We start from the raw sequence: 21,939 nt of genomic DNA, 5'->3' as shown, positions 1-21,939 counted from the left end.
TCGCGAGAATACAGATCGCGATATTGAATTTTTAAATTGAGTGAATAGGAATTGCTAGTACGATTTTTAAACAGCGTAAAAAAAGTCGCAACACATAAGTTTTAAATAAGTTAAATACGAAAATCGATTATTGATATTAAAATCGTCTGATTAAAAATCGCGATTTTAGCATATTCCAGCGCAATTCCTAATATTTAAAATTCCGAAAATCAGCCAAACGAAAAAAAAAAAAATCATATATCGGTGGCAGAAACGAAACACTTAGACTCCTTTCCACTCTATAGCGGAAGTCGCGGGAATCCGACTATCGTTCCGGCGGTTTGGGTTTCTCTAATTGGACTCCCTAAAAATTTTAGTTTTTGGAACATGGTCGAAAATTTTAAAAATTGGGAGAAAAAAGCGGATTTCCGCTTTTTCGTGGAAGTCTTTCATCCCTTGGAGACGTGAACGGTAAAATGATCTCCAATGACTCACGGCAGTGCGGATTAATATTTGAAACTGAATTCAGGTTTGCCAAATTTTAGACGTTTTGTCTCAGAATGGCGCAGCTTTGGCAGAAACTGAGCTGAATGTCGCAAAATGGCGCAGTTATGCCGTTTTGTCTCAGTTTGTCGCAAATGGCGCAGGCGTAGCATCCCTGTACACTAATAATATATTTATTATGTAATTTTCACAGTTTAAACTGAAAATTTAAGAGTACAATGGAAATGGAATAGAACTGATAATTTTTGTAACTAAATATACTTTACATCATTGTACATTTAGGTAACAGTTTTTGTAACCGTTTTTAATAATATAATTAATATATTTATTATGTAATTTTCACAGTTCAAACTGAAAATTTAAGAGTACAATGGAAATGGAATAGAACTGATAATTTTTGTAACTAAATATATATTTACATCATTGTACATTTAGGTAACAGTTTTTGTAACCGTTTTTAATAATATAATTAATATATTTATTATGTAATTTTCACAGTTTAAACTGAAAATTTAAGAGTACAATGGAAATGGAATAGAACTGATAATTTTTGTAACTAAATATATATTTACATCATTGTACATTTAGGTAACAGTTTTTGTAACCGTTTTTAATAATATAATTAATATATTTATTATGTAATTTTCACAGTTTAAACTGAAAATTTAAGAGTACAATGGAAATGGAATAGAACTGATAATTTTTGTAACTAAATATACTTTACATCATTGTACATTTAGGTAACAGTTTTTGTAACCGTTTTTAATAATATAATTAATATATTTATTATGTAATTTTCACAGTTCAAACTGAAAATTTAAGAGTACAATGGAAATGGAATAGAACTGATAATTTTTGTAACTAAATATATATTTACATCATTGTACATTTAGGTAACAGTTTTTGTAACCGTTTTTAATAATATAATTAATATATTTATTATGTAATTTTCACAGTTTAAACTGAAAATTTAAGAGTACAATGGAAATGGAATAGAACTGATAATTTTTGTAACTAAATATATATTTACATCATTGTACATTTAGGTAACAGTTTTTGTAACCGTTTTTAATAATATAATTAATATATTTATTATGTAATTTTCACAGTTTAAACTGAAAATTTAAGAGTACAATGGAAATGGAATAGAACTGATAATTTTTGTAACTAAATATATATTTACATCATTGTACATTTAGGTAACAGTTTTTGTAACCGTTTTTAATAATATAATTAATATATTTATTATGTAATTTTCACAGTTTAAACTGAAAATTTAAGAGTACAATGGAAATGGAATAGAACTGATAATTTTTGTAACTAAATATATATTTACATCATTGTACATTTAGGTAACAGTTTTTGTAACCGTTTTTAATAATATAATTAATATATTTATTATGTAATTTTCACAGTTTAAACTGAAAATTTAAGAGTACAATGGAAATGGAATAGAACTGATAATTTTTGTAACTAAATATACTTTACATCATTGTACATTTAGGTAACAGTTTTTGTAACCGTTTTTAATAATATAATTAATATATTTATTATGTAATTTTCACAGTTCAAACTGAAAATTTAAGAGTACAATGGAAATGGAATAGAACTGATAATTTTTGTAACTAAATATACTTTACATCATTGTACATTTAGGTAACAGTTTTTGTAACCGTTTTTAATAATATAATTAATATATTTATTATGTAATTTTCACAGTTTAAACTGAAAATTTAAGAGTACAATGGAAATGGAATAGAACTGATAATTTTTGTAACTAAATATACTTTACATCATTGTACATTTAGGTAACAGTTTTTGTAACCGTTTTTAATAATATAATTAATATATTTATTATGTAATTTTCACAGTTCAAACTGAAAATTTAAGAGTACAATGGAAATGGAATAGAACTGATAATTTTTGTAACTAAATATATATTTACATCATTGTACATTTAGGTAACAGTTTTTGTAACCGTTTTTAATAATATAATTAATATATTTATTATGTAATTTTCACAGTTTAAACTGAAAATTTAAGAGTACAATGGAAATGGAATAGAACTGATAATTTTTGTAACTAAATATATATTTACATCATTGTACATTTAGGTAACAGTTTTTGTAACCGTTTTTAATAATATAATTAATATATTTATTATGTAATTTTCACAGTTTAAACTGAAAATTTAAGAGTACAATGGAAATGGAATAGAACTGATAATTTTTGTAACTAAATATATATTTACATCATTGTACATTTAGGTAACAGTTTTTGTAACCGTTTTTAATAATATAATTAATATATTTATTATGTAATTTTCACAGTTTAAACTGAAAATTTAAGAGTACAATGGAAATGGAATAGAACTGATAATTTTTGTAACTAAATATATATTTACATCATTGTACATTTAGGTAACAGTTTTTGTAACCGTTTTTAATAATATAATTAATATATTTATTATGTAATTTTCACAGTTTAAACTGAAAATTTAAGAGTACAATGGAAATGGAATAGAACTGATAATTTTTGTAACTAAATATACTTTACATCATTGTACATTTAGGTAACAGTTTTTGTAACCGTTTTTAATAATATAATTAATATATTTATTATGTAATTTTCACAGTTCAAACTGAAAATTTAAGAGTACAATGGAAATGGAATAGAACTGATAATTTTTGTAACTAAATATATATTTACATCATTGTACATTTAGGTAACAGTTTTTGTAACCGTTTTTAATAATATAATTAATATATTTATTATGTAATTTTCACAGTTTAAACTGAAAATTTAAGAGTACAATGGAAATGGAATAGAACTGATAATTTTTGTAACTAAATATATATTTACATCATTGTACATTTAGGTAACAGTTTTTGTAACCGTTTTTAATAATATAATTAATATATTTATTATGTAATTTTCACAGTTCAAACTGAAAATTTAAGAGTACAATGGAAATGGAATAGAACTGATAATTTTTGTAACTAAATATACTTTACATCATTGTACATTTAGGTAACAGTTTTTGTAACCGTTTTTAATAATATAATTAATATATTTATTATGTAATTTTCACAGTTTAAACTGAAAATTTAAGAGTACAATGGAAATGGAATAGAACTGATAATTTTTGTAACTAAATATATATTTACATCATTGTACATTTAGGTAACAGTTTTTGTAACCGTTTTTAATAATATAATTAATATATTTATTATGTAATTTTCACAGTTTAAACTGAAAATTTAAGAGTACAATGGAAATGGAATAGAACTGATAATTTTTGTAACTAAATATATATTTACATCATTGTACATTTAGGTAACAGTTTTTGTAACCGTTTTTAATAATATAATTAATATATTTATTATGTAATTTTCACAGTTTAAACTGAAAATTTAAGAGTACAATGGAAATGGAATAGAACTGATAATTTTTGTAACTAAATATATATTTACATCATTGTACATTTAGGTAACAGTTTTTGTAACCGTTTTTAATAATATAATTAATATATTTATTATGTAATTTTCACAGTTTAAACTGAAAATTTAAGAGTACAATGGAAATGGAATAGAACTGATAATTTTTGTAACTAAATATATATTTACATCATTGTACATTTAGGTAACAGTTTTTGTAACCGTTTTTAATAATATAATTAATATATTTATTATGTAATTTTCACAGTTTAAACTGAAAATTTAAGAGTACAATGGAAATGGAATAGAACTGATAATTTTTGTAACTAAATATACTTTACATCATTGTACATTTAGGTAACAGTTTTTGTAACCGTTTTTAATAATATAATTAATATATTTATTATGTAATTTTCACAGTTCAAACTGAAAATTTAAGAGTACAATGGAAATGGAATAGAACTGATAATTTTTGTAACTAAATATATATTTACATCATTGTACATTTAGGTAACAGTTTTTGTAACCGTTTTTAATAATATAATTAATATATTTATTATGTAATTTTCACAGTTTAAACTGAAAATTTAAGAGTACAATGGAAATGGAATAGAACTGATAATTTTTGTAACTAAATATATATTTACATCATTGTACATTTAGGTAACAGTTTTTGTAACCGTTTTTAATAATATAATTAATATATTTATTATGTAATTTTCACAGTTCAAACTGAAAATTTAAGAGTACAATGGAAATGGAATAGAACTGATAATTTTTGTAACTAAATATACTTTACATCATTGTACATTTAGGTAACAGTTTTTGTAACCGTTTTTAATAATATAATTAATATATTTATTATGTAATTTTCACAGTTTAAACTGAAAATTTAAGAGTACAATGGAAATGGAATAGAACTGATAATTTTTGTAACTAAATATATATATACATCATTGTACATTTAGGTAACAGTTTTTGTAACCGTTTTTAATAATATAATTAATATATTTATTATGTAATTTTCACAGTTCAAACTGAAAATTTAAGAGTACAATGGAAATGGAATAGAACTGATAATTTTTGTAACTAAATATACTTTACATCATTGTACATTTAGGTAACAGTTTTTGTAACCGTTTTTAATAATATAATTAATATATTTATTATGTAATTTTCACAGTTTAAACTGAAAATTTAAGAGTACAATGGAAATGGAATAGAACTGATAATTTTTGTAACTAAATATATATTTACATCATTGTACATTTAGGTAACAGTTTTTGTAACCGTTTTTAATAATATAATTAATATATTTATTATGTAATTTTCACAGTTCAAACTGAAAATTTAAGAGTACAATGGAAATGGAATAGAACTGATAATTTTTGTAACTAAATATACTTTACATCATTGTACATTTAGGTAACAGTTTTTGTAACCGTTTTTAATAATATAATTAATATATTTATTATGTAATTTTCACAGTTTAAACTGAAAATTTAAGAGTACAATGGAAATGGAATAGAACTGATAATTTTTGTAACTAAATATATATATACATCATTGTACATTTAGGTAACAGTTTTTGTAACCGTTTTTAATAATATAATTAATATATTTATTATGTAATTTTCACAGTTCAAACTGAAAATTTAAGAGTACAATGGAAATGGAATAGAACTGATAATTTTTGTAACTAAATATATATTTACATCATTGTACATTTAGGTAACAGTTTTTGTAACCGTTTTTAATAATATAATTAATATATTTATTATGTAATTTTCACAGTTTAAACTGAAAATTTAAGAGTACAATGGAAATGGAATAGAACTGATAATTTTTGTAACTAAATATATATTTACATCATTGTACATTTAGGTAACAGTTTTTGTAACCGTTTTTAATAATATAATTAATATATTTATTATGTAATTTTCACAGTTTAAACTGAAAATTTAAGAGTACAATGGAAATGGAATAGAACTGATAATTTTTGTAACTAAATATATATTTACATCATTGTACATTTAGGTAACAGTTTTTGTAACCGTTTTTAATAATATAATTAATATATTTATTATGTAATTTTCACAGTTTAAACTGAAAATTTAAGAGTACAATGGAAATGGAATAGAACTGATAATTTTTGTAACTAAATATATATATACATCATTGTACATTTAGGTAACAGTTTTTGTAACCGTTTTTAATAATATAATTAATATATTTATTATGTAATTTTCACAGTTCAAACTGAAAATTTAAGAGTACAATGGAAATGGAATAGAACTGATAATTTTTGTAACTAAATATACTTTACATCATTGTACATTTAGGTAACAGTTTTTGTAACCGTTTTTAATAATATAATTAATATATTTATTATGTAATTTTCACAGTTTAAACTGAAAATTTAAGAGTACAATGGAAATGGAATAGAACTGATAATTTTTGTAACTAAATATATATTTACATCATTGTACATTTAGGTAACAGTTTTTGTAACCGTTTTTAATAATATAATTAATATATTTATTATGTAATTTTCACAGTTCAAACTGAAAATTTAAGAGTACAATGGAAATGGAATAGAACTGATAATTTTTGTAACTAAATATACTTTACATCATTGTACATTTAGGTAACAGTTTTTGTAACCGTTTTTAATAATATAATTAATATATTTATTATGTAATTTTCACAGTTTAAACTGAAAATTTAAGAGTACAATGGAAATGGAATAGAACTGATAATTTTTGTAACTAAATATATATATACATCATTGTACATTTAGGTAACAGTTTTTGTAACCGTTTTTAATAATATAATTAATATATTTATTATGTAATTTTCACAGTTCAAACTGAAAATTTAAGAGTACAATGGAAATGGAATAGAACTGATAATTTTTGTAACTAAATATACTTTACATCATTGTACATTTAGGTAACAGTTTTTGTAACCGTTTTTAATAATATAATTAATATATTTATTATGTAATTTTCACAGTTCAAACTGAAAATTTAAGAGTACAATGGAAATGGAATAGAACTGATAATTTTTGTAACTAAATATATATTTACATCATTGTACATTTAGGTAACAGTTTTTGTAACCGTTTTTAATAATATAATTAATATATTTATTATGTAATTTTCACAGTTCAAACTGAAAATTTAAGAGTACAATGGAAATGGAATAGAACTGATAATTTTTGTAACTAAATATACTTTACATCATTGTACATTTAGGTAACAGTTTTTGTAACCGTTTTTAATAATATAATTACTATATTTATTATGTAATTTTCACAGTTTAAACTGAAAATTTAAGAGTACAATGGAAATGGAATAGAACTGATAATTTTTGTAACTAAATATATATTTACATCATTGTACATTTAGGTAACAGTTTTTGTAACCGTTTTTAATAATATAATTAATATATTTATTATGTAATTTTCACAGTTCAAACTGAAAATTTAAGAGTACAATGGAAATGGAATAGAACTGATAATTTTTGTAACTAAATATACTTTACATCATTGTACATTTAGGTAACAGTTTTTGTAACCGTTTTTAATAATATAATTATTTTATTCTATTATTTTATATTTAACATTATATCTATTAAAAGTATATAGCGTTTAAAATATATATATACATATATATATATATATATATATATATATATATATATATATATATATATATATATATATATATATATATATATATATATATATATATATATATATATATATAACAAATGCGTGTAAGCAAATATAATTTTGTGTTGTGTTTTAAAATTTAATTGATGTAGCGAAGCATTCTTTCATTTATATGATGAAATGATATCATGAAATGCTTATGATGAAATACTTACATGATAAAATTTTAAGGGGAAGATTTAAAAACTAATTATTATTTAATTTAAGTATTTTTTGTTTGATTATCCATTCTATATCCATTCTATATCCATTCTATTTTTCGAATTTATACTTCCTCAAAAAATGACTTCAGTTAATTAAATGTGAGCGATATTGTCAATTTAATGAACTCTAAGTTTTTTTGCTTAAGCTTCTTAATATAAAGTGCTGAGTTTTTATATATTTATTAATGCTTCAGAAAAAACCTTTAGTTAAGGATGAATATTTTTTTTGTCTAAATTGTAATGAAATTAGGAAATCTATTTATTTAATAAAAACAGTGTGAAAAGAATTTTGATTAGAAAATTTCTCACTAAGTAACTTTATTTTTCATAGATTTCATTAAAATATTTTTCCCTGCTAGTTTTAAAGCACTTAGACTGGAAAATTATGCGTAAGATAAGTAGGAAAATAACGCACTCTAACTAAGAATATCTTTAGAGCTCTTCAATGGCTCACAATCTATTGAAAATATTTTTCTGCTTAAGAATGTAAGAGTATTCTCAGTTTATGTCTCCTTTAAATTAATAAGCTTCAGTTTATTGGTATTTTATTATCGATAATGCCGAAGAAAAATATGAGTAAGTAAAGTTATCTAGTGTAATATTTTTTGTTTGACTACCGATGAAATTTTTCTCTTCTATCTGGGATGAAAGGAAAACATTGTAAGAGAATGATTTCTTTCTTAAGCTGTAATTGATTTATGTCTTAATCGAAACTTTAAAAAAAAATAGTTTGTTTTGTGCCGTTCTTTGATTATAAAAATCACTTAAATCAATAACCACTGTAATATTTACCAAACAAAACTAAAATTAATTTTCATATGTAGACAAATACAAGGACATTATTACTTGCTTAAATTTAAATGAACCAAAAGTATAGCACAAGCGATACTTTTATACTGAGCACTATAAATTGTACTATTTATTATTATTATTGACTAATTGTTTTGTACTCATGACACTTTCAGTTATTATACAAATAACAATTTTATAATATAGATAACTACATGAATCAAGTTGTGGATCATTACATTTATATATATATATATATATATATATATATATATATATATATATATATATATATATATATATATATATATATATATATATATATATATATATATATATATAATAACTGTTAAGGTTGCTATTTAATCATTATTTGAACCGTTACAATACTGCTCGTAACATTATCATTGGGCTAACCATGAAAGCTTTTTGAATTTTTCCGTCTAACATAATAGTGCTTAATTGCAAGTTTTTATGTTTTTTCTTTGAGTGACTTACAGTTTTTCCAGTTTATTTTGCTATATGGGGATGAAAAAAAAATATTTATTTTTTTTGAAAAAAAAATTTGAAAATTCTCCCTTAATAGTTGTATTGACTTACGAAAAAAAATACTGCCCCTTTTTCTGACTGTGGAGTTAAAATAACCGAGTGTAATGAAATAAAATTAATTACTTAATTTAATTCAAGGAATGTAAAGTTCCTTCGCTGCATCAAATAGAATATTATTAAATTTTCTGATAAATAAAGTTAACTTTTGGTAGCAAATATAGTCTTTTTTCATATACTTTTCTACATTAGAAAATTAAAGATTTTATGTATTTATATGTTTCTCTTTTAACTGAAGAACCATTTGTGCTATAATTCGGCTCAAAATCTTAAAAATCACTAAAGTGTTTCAGCCAGCTCGTTCGAAAAAGATCTTTAAAAAACAATTTTTTTTTTCGTGCGATTCTTAAAATAGTTGTTGCCATTTAAACTGCAAACGATTATTTTTCATTTATTGAAAAAAAAAACATGAGTGATATTTGCTACTTTAAGGTTTTATTTAATCAAAAATAAAATTACAATACACTAAGAATTTATTGGATGTTTTTTAGTAATTATTTAACTTTGATTCTTCATATCACGTAATAAAAAGTAAACTAAACGTCGATGGCGTGTGAAGTAGACGTCACTGATATCGTTCTTCGAAAGCAATCTAAAATTGTGCGTTTATTTTGCTTACAATTACGTTTTTGAAACGTGTTTCTGTAAACGTAACTAAAAAAAAGTAAATATTAATTGAAATTAGAAAAAAATTATGTTCTGAAGTTCCAATGAATCAGCGAATTTGGTTGATTTTGTGAATTTTGACTATCAAGTGTTGACATTATTATTGATACCAGTTCATTTAATTTTTAAGTTCGTCTTTAAATAGATTCGAAGATATTTAATAATCCCTTTTGATTAGTTGTATGCAAATTTCGATGAATTGTAAGTATTAAAAATGTGTATTGCTTAATCTAATAATGTAAAGTTACCGGTAGGGCAACAAATAACAATAATAAAAAATAAATAAATTATATTAAATATAACTGATCCCATATTGGTCTTTCAGTTCATGCACTATCAAGATGTATTAATTAATACCAATTCATTAAAGATTTACCATTTGTTTTTATCTCGAACGAAAAAACGAAACTCAATAAAACATACTTTATAAATCTGTTTTTAAATACGTTAAATAATATAACTTAATTCAATAAAACTTTCCATTTCTAACTCCAATCAACTAAATTATGAGAAACAAATATTTAATTTATAATTATTCAAGAAATCAACGCAGGAAGGTATATAATTGAGCTTGATGCAACTAAATTAAATAACATTATCTATGTTAAATTCATTAGAATTCTTTTATAATGTATTTAGAAAGTAAATCAATTATTTTTGAAATAGTTATTATAAAGTCTTTCTAATGAATTCCATTAATCATTTTAAGTAACAGTATCTATCTTTAGCTTCTTGAAATATCTATTAAAAGGTATTACGTCAAACAAGATATAACTCAAGAATTCTTCTTCGTTCTTAATCCTATTACATTCATAAGCTTTAGTTAATGTGATGTTGTCTTCATTAATATTCATCGCGACTATGCTTTATGAAGAATTATTCATCGTTTCCTTTTTCATACATTTCAAATGGAAATCTTCATTCTAATTTGAAAGATTGAGGAATTCCTATGAAAGCTTTTAAATTTTTATTGAAACGGACAATTTCTTAAAAATTCGAAAAATGAAAAGGAATATATTAACAAATATCTATTAATGTTTAAGTTAATAAAAATTAATTAGATTAAAGTAATTTTGCTGAAATTAAAGATATTGATTAAAGAAATTCTAAGAAAGACTTAAAATAACTTTAGTTTTTCATATTTTTAATAAATTGATTGTACAGTTGTAAGCGCTCACTTGTGTACTTTGTTATAAGAAATTCATATCGGATTTGTTTTTATATAAAACTTCAACTTCAAAGCTTTGTAAGTTCGAACTCTACCCAAAAAACAAAAGAATATTTAGATCAAGCATTGGGACAAACTTCCATTTGTGATTTACTTTCTGAGTGAAACTGACCTGTGTTTGAGTTTTTTGTTGGGGAAAGCACTAAAAACTCCCATAAATAGTCTAACGGCAAGGGAACGCGATTGAATTGACCGGCTGTTTCTGGGATGCGTACCTGACTCTCTTGCTTTAGGAACAATCACTCTATGAGTTGTGCCATTTCAACATGCTTTAGATCGTCTTTTTTTGCGGAGCAAAATAAAAGAAGCATAGTTAAGTAAGTAAAATGTCACTTTAAGTTTAAACAAAGTAATTAAATGCACTTTTTTAACTTATCGCCAATTTGGCGAGTTAGATAAATATCAATTAGATCAACAAACGACTGTCGATTTTGGCATAATTTTATGAGCCTCAACAATACTGTGATGAAGTAGCTATTCTATTATTAAAAAAGTATATCAGAGAACTACAGCACAGAAAAATTATAACATTTTGTAAAAAAAGTTACTTTTCTGAATATTTCCGCTATTTTCATAATCAGAATAGAAGAACTGGATAAATATAGACAAAACTTAATCAAACATTTATAGATAACTGATACGAAATCACAACAATTATAAAATCAGTACGTAGTTCTTTAAAAAAGCGTAATTTAATCTGACGAATTTTCGAAGAACAATATTCGAAGAAAAATTCGTCTCTAAACACACAAAAAATTCCTTCGCCATCTGAGAAAATATTTATAGACTATAAGGTACTCACTTGTAAGAATTAATTTTTCCCCTACTTAAACTCCAAGAAAATATAATAGATTTTTTCCCTAAAATATTTAGTTTTGAATCTGCAGTTTCCTTTATTAAAACCCTTTTTAATAAGATGTTTTTTATGATCAAAAATGATTCGAGAATAACAGAATCAATTTTAAATTTAATAGAAAGCAAATCCACAGAAATTACCGGAGATCTCGAGGTTTAAACCTTCTTATTTCTGAACAATTATTTTTATTCCAATTTCTAAACCATAAACCCACTACACTCTAATTTGCTTTCTGAGAATCATCTTCTCAGGTCATAAAAATACATGCGCGAAGTTTGGTGTTACTTGCAAAAATCAAAAGACTAGTTTCATCTTTAACACGTACCTCCTATGCAACAACTCATTTCCTTAATAAAACTGTTTAGAAATTACAAAACAAGTAAATCACAAATAAAAAAAATGAACTATTTTCAATTTTAATACCTAACTACACTCCGATACGGTTTATAAGAATTTAATTTTAGATCACAACAACACTTGCCATGATATTTGATGTAACTCTTTTTATCGTAGCGTTCACCTTATATCAATTAATTTTATTAAAACAATTTTTTTAGTTTGCAAAGTGATAGGACACACATTTTGATGTCTTTTACAATAATAGAACAGGATAAACTTTTAATATGGGTCTGCCTCACTCCAATTTATTTCTTTTATAAAGAATTGTTTTAGTTCACAAAAGTGTACAAAATAGTTCCATTATTATCCTTCTTATTGAAACTTTTTGCTAATGGGAGTTACAGTTCTTCTACGTGCGAGAAAAGAATCGCTTAACAGATTAAACACCAGGGAAAACATTAATCTTTTTGGATATCCTAGAAACATATTTTTATGGCTAGTTTTTTATCAGAATTTTGGCGCAGAAAAGTATAAACACGAAACTAGATCTACAAGACAGATCGCAACTCGTAAACTGCTGAAAGAAAGATAACCGTCCATATTTTAGCTATTTATTTTATAAATGGAGGTCCTTTACTTTTTATGAAATGACCCAACGGATATGGAATAAACCATAAAATAAATTAATACAAAAAGCCTAGATTATTCGAAAGGTGTATTCGTCCATCATTTTTAGCATGTTATCATCCATTACTAGATAAATAATAATATATCGAGTTTTTATCAATAATTTAGCTACGAAAGTCAAGAAAGAGGATTTTTTTATTGATTTTTTAGAGTGTGCTCTGTTAACAGTTTTGTATCCTCAAAATTACCGATGATTTTAAAAATTATTTAAAAAAGGGACGGTTGGCAGCAATCCAAATAGAAAACGAGGTTTCTTCACTCCAAAATTAAAAATTAGCTTTAAAATTCATGCTGATGCTGACTGTAAAAAGATTTTTATATCAGATTGCCGTGCTATATTTTAAAATATTCCAACTGAAATTTTTGCAAAGGTGTCACGTTGCTACAGGAAATGGAGGCTATTTTGAATCAATGTCAACAACGCTATATTGTGAAGAATTTTGGGACTGCTTTTGGAATTTTCTGAGTAGAATTTCTTGTTTCCTAAGCAGAACACAACAAAGCATACACTTCGATTATGATTCGATCTATGATTTGACAAGGATTTTTAAGATCATTGATCTATTTCTGGATACCGTGTATGTGATCAATTGAGCATAAATGTTCTTCACTTCTGTTGCTTGGATTATGACAAATGATTCTTCTCAGCAATGATTCAACTTTTTTAAATGGAAAAAAAAACTTATATTTACAGAGAAAATCAGTGCAACGAGATAATTTTTCTATCAGGATATACTTTCTTGTCCAGACGCTACGCAAAAACTTTATTCAGTTCATTATCTACGAAGCTTAACCTTTTGTTGAAATCCCCTTTTAACACAGTTATGAAATTCTAGAAAAAAACATTTTGGTTCTGCTATGGAATTAAAAGCATTCTATAGAAAAAAAAACATAAAACTTTTTAAAAAGAAGTCATTTTTTTTTTAAAAGTAGAAATCAGCACCAAATTTCTTTGCAAGTTTGAAATTAGAGAAAAGAAATAAATTCACCATAATTATTTGATCAGTATCGTAGGTGTAAACAATGCTGAGCCATATATATGCCCTGTATTGTTTATATTTATGACCTGTAATGTATATATTAATGTATATAGTATCACAATCAAACAATTTCGTCTAATTATATTTTAAGAATGTTAAAAATGATATTTTATTTTTTTCCTTTTAAACCACAATTTTTTTTACATTCAGTTATATTATATAGTGAGATATTAGTTAATAAAATACTAAAAATCAAAACAACTTTTTTTAGAAACTTAGAAAAATAGTAATTCAAAGGGCACTATTAATATACTTTTTTTTGGGCGAAACAATTGGCGGTTCGTAGAGGCTGTAAATAATTAACAAAAACATACAAATAATAAAATAATGAAAATGTTAAAACTCATTAACAGTATCTCTTAACGAAGCTAGTATGGTAAACTAAATTGGATACCTTCTTGTTAGCTCAAAATTCTCTTTATTACCAAATAATAACTGTATAATTTATCAAATTACCATTTAAATTAAAATGGCAACAAATAAAGAATTTTAACATACAATTAGTGCTTTATAAGCGAGATGATAATGCAGATTTTACGATGGAAAATTAAAAAAATTCAAAATAAAAATATTGTGTCGTGCATGAAATTTATAATAGTAAAACAGTGGATGGAGATTAAATGGCATAAAAATATCAACTATTTGTGACAAAAAATTAAGGAAAAATATCAAATTTAGGATTTATTTTGTTCAAAAATAAATCTTTTAGTTATAGTTTAGAAAATTGTATTAAAGTAAATACCCATTCATAAATATTGCTGGTTTGCTCCTTTGTGTTTTTTCCAACAAATCTTATAAATGCGTTAAATTCTGAAAAGATAAAAAGAATAACTCTTAACAATAAATTTCTAAATTGTTAAAATAAAGAAATGATGGTTATTGATTATAGACATAGCATTTTACAATATTATTGTAAGTTTTGATGAGTGTGTTTATTTAGCAAGGATATTAGCTACATTGGCCAAACTTGTTCAATAGTAAATAGTTAAATTTCTGTTTCTCCAAAATGACTGACGATTTTAAAAACTAATTAAAGACTAAGGGAAATAGATTGAAGCATACAGTTTGCTAAGTTCTATTTAGAAAACCAGAATTTTTTTTCGTGATAAATTTTAAATTTAGTTACTAAATTTATCAATAGATTGCGTGATTGACAGGAAAAATTATGAAACAATTATTTTCACTGTATATCATAGCATGCCAATAACTGAAATATTTACACAGGCGTCCTTTAAGTTTGTCCTCAGACAGCACACTGCTACATATAAAGGTTATTTTAAAACTATTGTTTTGAATTTTCTTAGTCAACAGTGCCATCTAATGGTCAACTTAATTACTATTTTTTTCCCTTTGCTAATAAAATTTATCTCATTTCTGAAGCAGTAAGCAGAAAACCTACAGTTTTGTCACTATTTTTTATTAATCTGTAAAATCGTATGTCATTTGTTATAAATAAGTTTTTTTTTCTAATTTAAATCTTACTTCAGTCAAATTTCAAAAAAAAAAAAAGAAAAAAAAAAGAAAAAAAAAAAGCAGTGTGGTAAAAGCATATCCAGAAAAATTATATCATTTGGTACACTTCTTTTGACTTGATAAGGGCTTTTAAACGTCACAAATTACACTTTCGCGGGAAAATATTTTTCGGAATTGGCCTAAAAGTATTGAGGTTCATCGTAATGAAGGAAAGATTAAATTCATAGAATCTAGCTTAATCAGAAAATAAATGGGATTTTTAAATGATCTCTTTTATCCGCTAAGCTTATTCTGACGTTTTTAGTCCACCTTTGAAATGATTGACTTCAACAAAGTTTCGAGAAATATTAATAAAATTTTTTATACTTAAATATCAATTTCAAAAATTTTTGTGAATACTTGATACTTTATTTCTGATGTAATCAAATGATGCGATAATTATGAAACACTCTGAGTTTGAAAAAATTAATTTCAAATTTCTTAAAATTATTTTTGTGCTAATTTATTTGGTTAAAATGAAAATAAAAACTAGCATCAAAATTTTTTACTTTTCCTTAAAAATCCAATTACATTTAAAAACTGTTTTTTTTCAAACTATCAATTATATGCTGAAAATCACATCAATGAAAATTACACAATCTGAAGGCATTGTTAATCACGTTATAATAAAAATTTTAAGATAACAGGCGTTGCAATGTTGCAATTAATGTTATCTCTTTCGCTCTCTATAAATATACTATTTACAACGATATACTACGATATACTTACGATATACAACGCATTTCATACTCTATTTGTTTGACAGTAGCGCTCAGACACAGAACAATTTCAGGTGATTTATCGCGTAAATTCTATATCTAGGTTTTGAATGGACAGTAAAGTAAACCATGATTTCGACAAAGGCTAATTGCTTTCTTGACTAGTATTCCCTTACAAGGCAAATAGTTGAAGGATTAATGAAATATTAGTCTATGAATATTAAGATCTAATTCAGTTCAGGTAAAATTTATTGTAATGATTATTTGTCTCTGAAATAACATGGTGATGAAATTACAAGAATTACATTTTTATGACAACAAACATAATCACCTCAGAAATTAGTAGAGTGCAGAATGCGGTACCCCTTGGATTAAGTACTATACTTAGGAGCTTTCACTCTTTGTTAGTTTTTTTCTTGTCCTATTATCTCGATTTCTTCTCACTTATCTCACTTATAAATACTTTTTCCTTCTTTTCAATAAAAACATTAAAAATCACAAAAAATACGAATGGCACCAGATAGTAAATTTTCCCCCTCAATTTGACTAATGATATTCATCAAATCACTATTAGTATTTGCATTATGTATCAAAAAATAATAATATTTTAGTCATTGTTTTAAATAAAGTATGTAAGCTAAACATGTAACTGAATAAGAACCAAATTAAAGATGAAAATAAGAAATATGTTACAACCTTATAGAAAAAAAATCATAGCCTTTTTAAAATATTTCTGCTCTTTCTGTAACTTATATTGTTATATTTAAGGTTTCTAGTTCAAGTTTCGAATATTATTGACAAAATATGTAAAAGTCATTTATTTACATAAAGATATAAAATCTGACTTAGTCTAATTCTTGCTCGTGCGCGCCAAGCTCAGAAAGTGTTTTAAAATGTTATAGATATTTTTTAAGTGCGTTGTTGATATTTTAAAGAATGTTAAGCACGAGAATATTAAGTATAAAACTGTCATTTAAACGCAGCTTGCTTTTATTGCTTCACGCATTTTTTTGTTTTTTATATTTAGATACATTGGGTACTTTATTGGGACATTTGCGATTAGTTATTTAATTAATTTAACTATTAATAAGAATTTAATTTAAGCAATTAGACAATTAAACAGTTAGAAGATAATTTAATGTGTGCCCTTCAGCTTTTCGGTCTGCCGCATCAGCTCTAAATGACGTAACATAATATGATTGTTAGAATTATTTTCTTGATACGAGTAAAAAGAAAACAGCTCAACAACTCTCGATGGAAACAGATTCTTGTAAATAAAAGTAGTTGATAGAATACGCAGTTCGGATAATTTTCACTCGTAAAAGTAATTTTGTAAAGTTAAATTTTTGGATATTTGTTCAGAACAAATAGTAAAAGAATCTGATTGTCTCATATTATAGGTAACATGGCGTTCGCGGCAGGACGGCAAAACAAGAAGTTGACATACCGGAGGATATGGTTTGTTTGGCGACGTTTGAACTTCTCAAGCAGAAAAAAAACTACTTTTGACTTTGAATGATGAAATTTTAAATTCATTGTTAACATCTGAAAATAGTGAAGAAAATGTCATTTAAAAAGAAACTAGTTTAGTTGATGAGTAATCTTCTAAATTTAAGAAGATGAGCTTACTATATAATCGAAGGGCTTATTCGAGTACTGATATAGATACACAATCGGCAATTAGTGAAAATATAAAGCGAAAATTTAAACTCCCACGTTTAGAACTGAAGAAGTTTGGTGGAGAAATTAAGGATTGGCTTCCGTTCTAGGGACAATTCCGTAAAAAGACGCCGATATTGATGAAACTGGAAAGTTTCAATATATAGTATAGTATATTCGAATTCCAGAGCTCGCGAATTAGTTGAAAGTTTTCCCCCATCTTCTGGAAATTCTGCCAAAGCCATTAACTGTTTAAAATGTTGGTTCGGTAAAACTTTTTTCGTGGTTTAGTATTATGTTCGAGAGCTGTTAAAGCTTACTTTGGTTTTTAACTTTAAAAGTAAACAAGTTAATTATCAACGATTTACGACCGCATTGAAACACAACTAAGATTATTAGAGACTATAGGTGTAACTACAGCAAAACACGCTGCCATGTTGTTTTCCTCGTGGAATCATGCTTAAGTGAAGAAGTACTTAGAGCTTGGCAGAGAAACGATAAGGGTCTGATGAAAAGTTCTGAAAAAGAATTTCGATAAGAAAGTTTAATGAATTTCCTAAAAAATGAAGTTGAGAATGAAGATAGAATCGCTCTTGCTATGCAAGGTTTCTCTTATAAAGAAAATACAAAGCATTCTGAAGTTAAAAGAGATATTCCAACTACTGTAGAATTTTTTTCAGGAAATAGAAGTTCCCCTTATAATTTGAAATGTCTCTTTTGTGACAGAGAACCATGAAGATTGTCATTTTGATTGAAATATAGATTTGAATAAAAAAATGACACAACTTAAGGAACATGGTTGCTGTTTAAAATGTTGTAATATTGGTCATCTGTCTAAACTTCGCAGGGTTCGAATAAACTGTGAGAACTGTAAGAAACACCATAATATTGTTATGTGCCCTGATGGGAAGAATAATGGGTTTCTCAATTCTAAAGAATCAACTGATGTCAAGAGGATTGAACTTTTTTACACATTGCCCAATCCTACATGTTCCTTAAACGTTTTTTTTCAAACTGTACTGATTCGGCATGCGGTACTGATTCGGCATGAAACAGAGGATTTTGATGTGAGGGCTCTCATAGACACTAAAAGCCATAAGACATACGTTACGAAGGAAGCTGCTAAAAAAAATGAAATTTCATGCTTTGAAAGAAACAACCCTCATCAGTACTTTATTTTGTAGAATTGGAAATAAACAGAAGCATTTAGAATACAAGATCTAGGTGAGCGATGTTTCAAAGAGTTATCATTGCACTTTTAACGTTCTTGATCAAGAGAGGATTTGCCCAGAAATTCATCAAATGGAAACAGAAGTTTGACGTAGGAATTGGAAGATAAAGGAATTCGCCCATCAGATAAAGAATGTTTTTGCTCTTCTACAATTTATTTGGTTATTGTGTTTGACATAGCCGGAAGGATTATGACTGTAAAAATCCTTAACTTCTGGACTGAAAGCCATAAAAACGCTGTTGGAGTGGACACTATTAATAAAAACATCTGACGGTTAAAAATCTGGTAACAGTGCACAGATGGTTACAAGTTTACTTTCGAATGACTGCACCATTAGTTATTTATGGAAGTTAGAAACCATAGGAATTTCTGACCCAGCTGAATCAAAAAAGAAATACATAAAGATACTATCGAATACTTTCAAAGAACTCTAACAATCACCGACGAAGACGGATACGAAATCGCGAAAAAAAAAATACTTAAAAGACAAAATTTTTGCATTTAATGTTGATTTGCTCTATCAATTTTTTTAAAATGAAAAACACTAATGCGTATACATGTTGCTAAAAAAAAATTTCTTTTTCACGCCTGTAGCAAAAAACTAAAAACTAAATTATAAAACGAATGAGAAATCATAAACGCGAACGTCAAAACGTACAGTATAACAAATCTCTAAAGGAAAATAATAAAAGCTAAATCTGTCGGGGTCACAAAGTCCTCCTAGTTCCCATTATAAATCAATGCCTCTGGAAGTACTGGATAGGAGATTGATCGTGCTCAAGTTCAGGTCAAAATAACTATCTGCGGATGGATGCTGTGTGAATGGGCGTTCTCTGTAAAATGGGCTGTAACGTAAGTATGGAGCAGAAGTTGAATTATTTCACATAGATTGCGCTACTAGAAAACAAGAAGAAGCTCACTCCTCCGCCTTAAAATTGACTTGTAAGCAATGAAAAGTGCCTTAAGATTACAACAACAATAAGCCGAAGTGGCGCAAGGGATAGAGCGCTCTCCTCTCAACAAGATGACCCGGGTTCGAATCACCAGCGATGGCTGGTCGATACAAGTTCTGCACCCAGCACCCTGCTCCCACTGATCACGGTGCTGACATAAAATATCCTCAGTGATCGAAGACTCATGGGTTAGAGTCCCCTTGCCGTCAGTCTAACCATGAGAGGTTTTAGTTGTTTTCCTCTCCATGTCACGCAAATGCGGGTTAGTTCGATTAAAAAGTCCCCCACGAAAGCAAATTTCTCCCAATACTTGATCCAGGAGTTCCCTTGTCTTCTGGATTGGGTTCAAAATTATAAGACTACGGAGTTGAACATGGGTAGTCGTGAGCTCACAATTGCATCGACTGTTCAACGACGGTTGTAAAATAAAAATAAATAACAGAAATTTCATACATTGGAGTAATTTTTGGGTTACTGAGGACAACAAATAGCTGAAACTACGTTATAAATTGAGTAGCAATGAATGGTTAAAAGGGAAAAGTATACTTAAACATACAGACCGAGTGATATTTTTATCGTTTTACTTATACTTCAGTTAAACAAGTAACATAATTGCTTAGAGCAACATTTTAATTTCAAAGAAGGATTGACCCAAATTTTAACAAAGGATGGAAATTTTAAGAGATATTTATTTCGTTTCCATCTGCAGACCAGTGGAATTTGTGCTTGCGGTGATGCTGAACATATTCTTCTTCATTGTAGTCTGTATGCGAGTGCCCGAATGAATTTAAAGACTGATTTGAGACGTCTTTCTATTTGTTGGCCACCTGTCTTGTCAGAACTGGTCAAAAGTATTGAAGGTCTTGCGGCCTTGCGGAATTTTGATTTTAATGTAAATTTGTAAATTTTTCTTCTTTTTGTTTTCTACTTACAACTGTAAGCCTCATGCTATACTTTGTGGTACATGAGGAGCTTTAAGTCGTTTAAATAAAAAAGAAAAAAAAAGAAGAAAAAAAAGAAGGATAGTAATTAATGCAGGGGATGTATTGCTTACATATCTTATATTTCGCTTTGGGTTTTACTCATCTGGCAAGTTTATGCTGGAATAAAGGATATATTGAATCTGTTATGAATCCATACATTGAAAATTATAATTGTGTATATAAGAATATTTTATGAGTTATTTACTTCAAATGCAATTTTAACGTAGCATGGAAATGCACGTAATTCAAATCGTAGTGTATAATAAGTAAATTATATGATTTTTTAAACCAAAGGTTTAACAGAATGTATCTGTCGAAATGTTTTCTGATCTTCATTTAAAAAAGAGTGAGATAAAACATGTCAATCTATTGCAAAATTGATAAATACAGAATTAATAAGCGAAAGGGGCTCGAATTGCTAAGAAATCCAGGACACTGTAAAAAAGTTCCAGATTAAATTACGGTATAAAGTACACGCACTTCGGGCGCATCATACAATAAATCCATTTTACAGCAAAATCCATTTTTACCGTAAAATATTATATTGTCATTTTTACAATGATATTTTTAAAATTAGAGTGATTCAGAGATTTTACGGTAATTATTATTGTAAAAATTACTGTATACCAGATTTTATGTTCGGTAATATGTCCTTAAAAAATCTTATCAGAAAATGAATTCAATTTACAAAAGCAAAAAAGTGACAAAGAAGTAAATAAACTATTAAAACATTAAATCAAAATGGAAAAGCGCCTAAGGCAGCTAAAACCAAATTTGCTTTATTTAATTTAGAAATTCAAGCAAATATTAAA

At 26.0% G+C, this 21,939-nt stretch overlaps 2 protein-coding genes across 4 annotated transcripts in view; one reads left to right on the top strand and one right to left on the bottom strand.

The window, feature by feature from the left end:
- Positions 1-21,939, top strand: part of LOC107455815 (uncharacterized) — a 417,369-nt gene that overhangs the window by 72,985 nt on the left and 322,445 nt on the right. The window lies entirely within an intron of this gene.
- Positions 1-21,939, bottom strand: part of LOC107455824 (uncharacterized) — a 106,200-nt gene that overhangs the window by 30,395 nt on the left and 53,866 nt on the right. Inside the window, exons 1-2 of one of the 3 annotated variants that reach the window (XM_087159575.1) lie at positions 16,998-17,115; positions 14,813-14,880 (exon numbers count right to left, since the gene is read on the bottom strand). The exons of 1 other annotated variant lie outside the window; for it this stretch is intronic. The gene's annotated coding sequence lies outside the window, so the exon portion shown is untranslated. Of the gene's footprint in view, positions 1-14,812; positions 14,881-16,997; positions 17,116-21,939 lie in introns of those variants that run through there. One more of the 3 variants, XM_087159576.1, reaches the window with a different exon arrangement.

Source organism: Parasteatoda tepidariorum, chromosome 3 (assembly GCF_982258835.1).
Source record: "Parasteatoda tepidariorum strain Cologne lab strain chromosome 3, Ptep-v5.0, whole genome shotgun sequence".
Classification (NCBI taxonomy): domain Eukaryota; kingdom Metazoa; phylum Arthropoda; class Arachnida; order Araneae; family Theridiidae; genus Parasteatoda; species Parasteatoda tepidariorum.
Note: the sequence above shows the minus strand (reverse complement) of the source record. Positions and strands in the feature narration are given on the sequence as shown.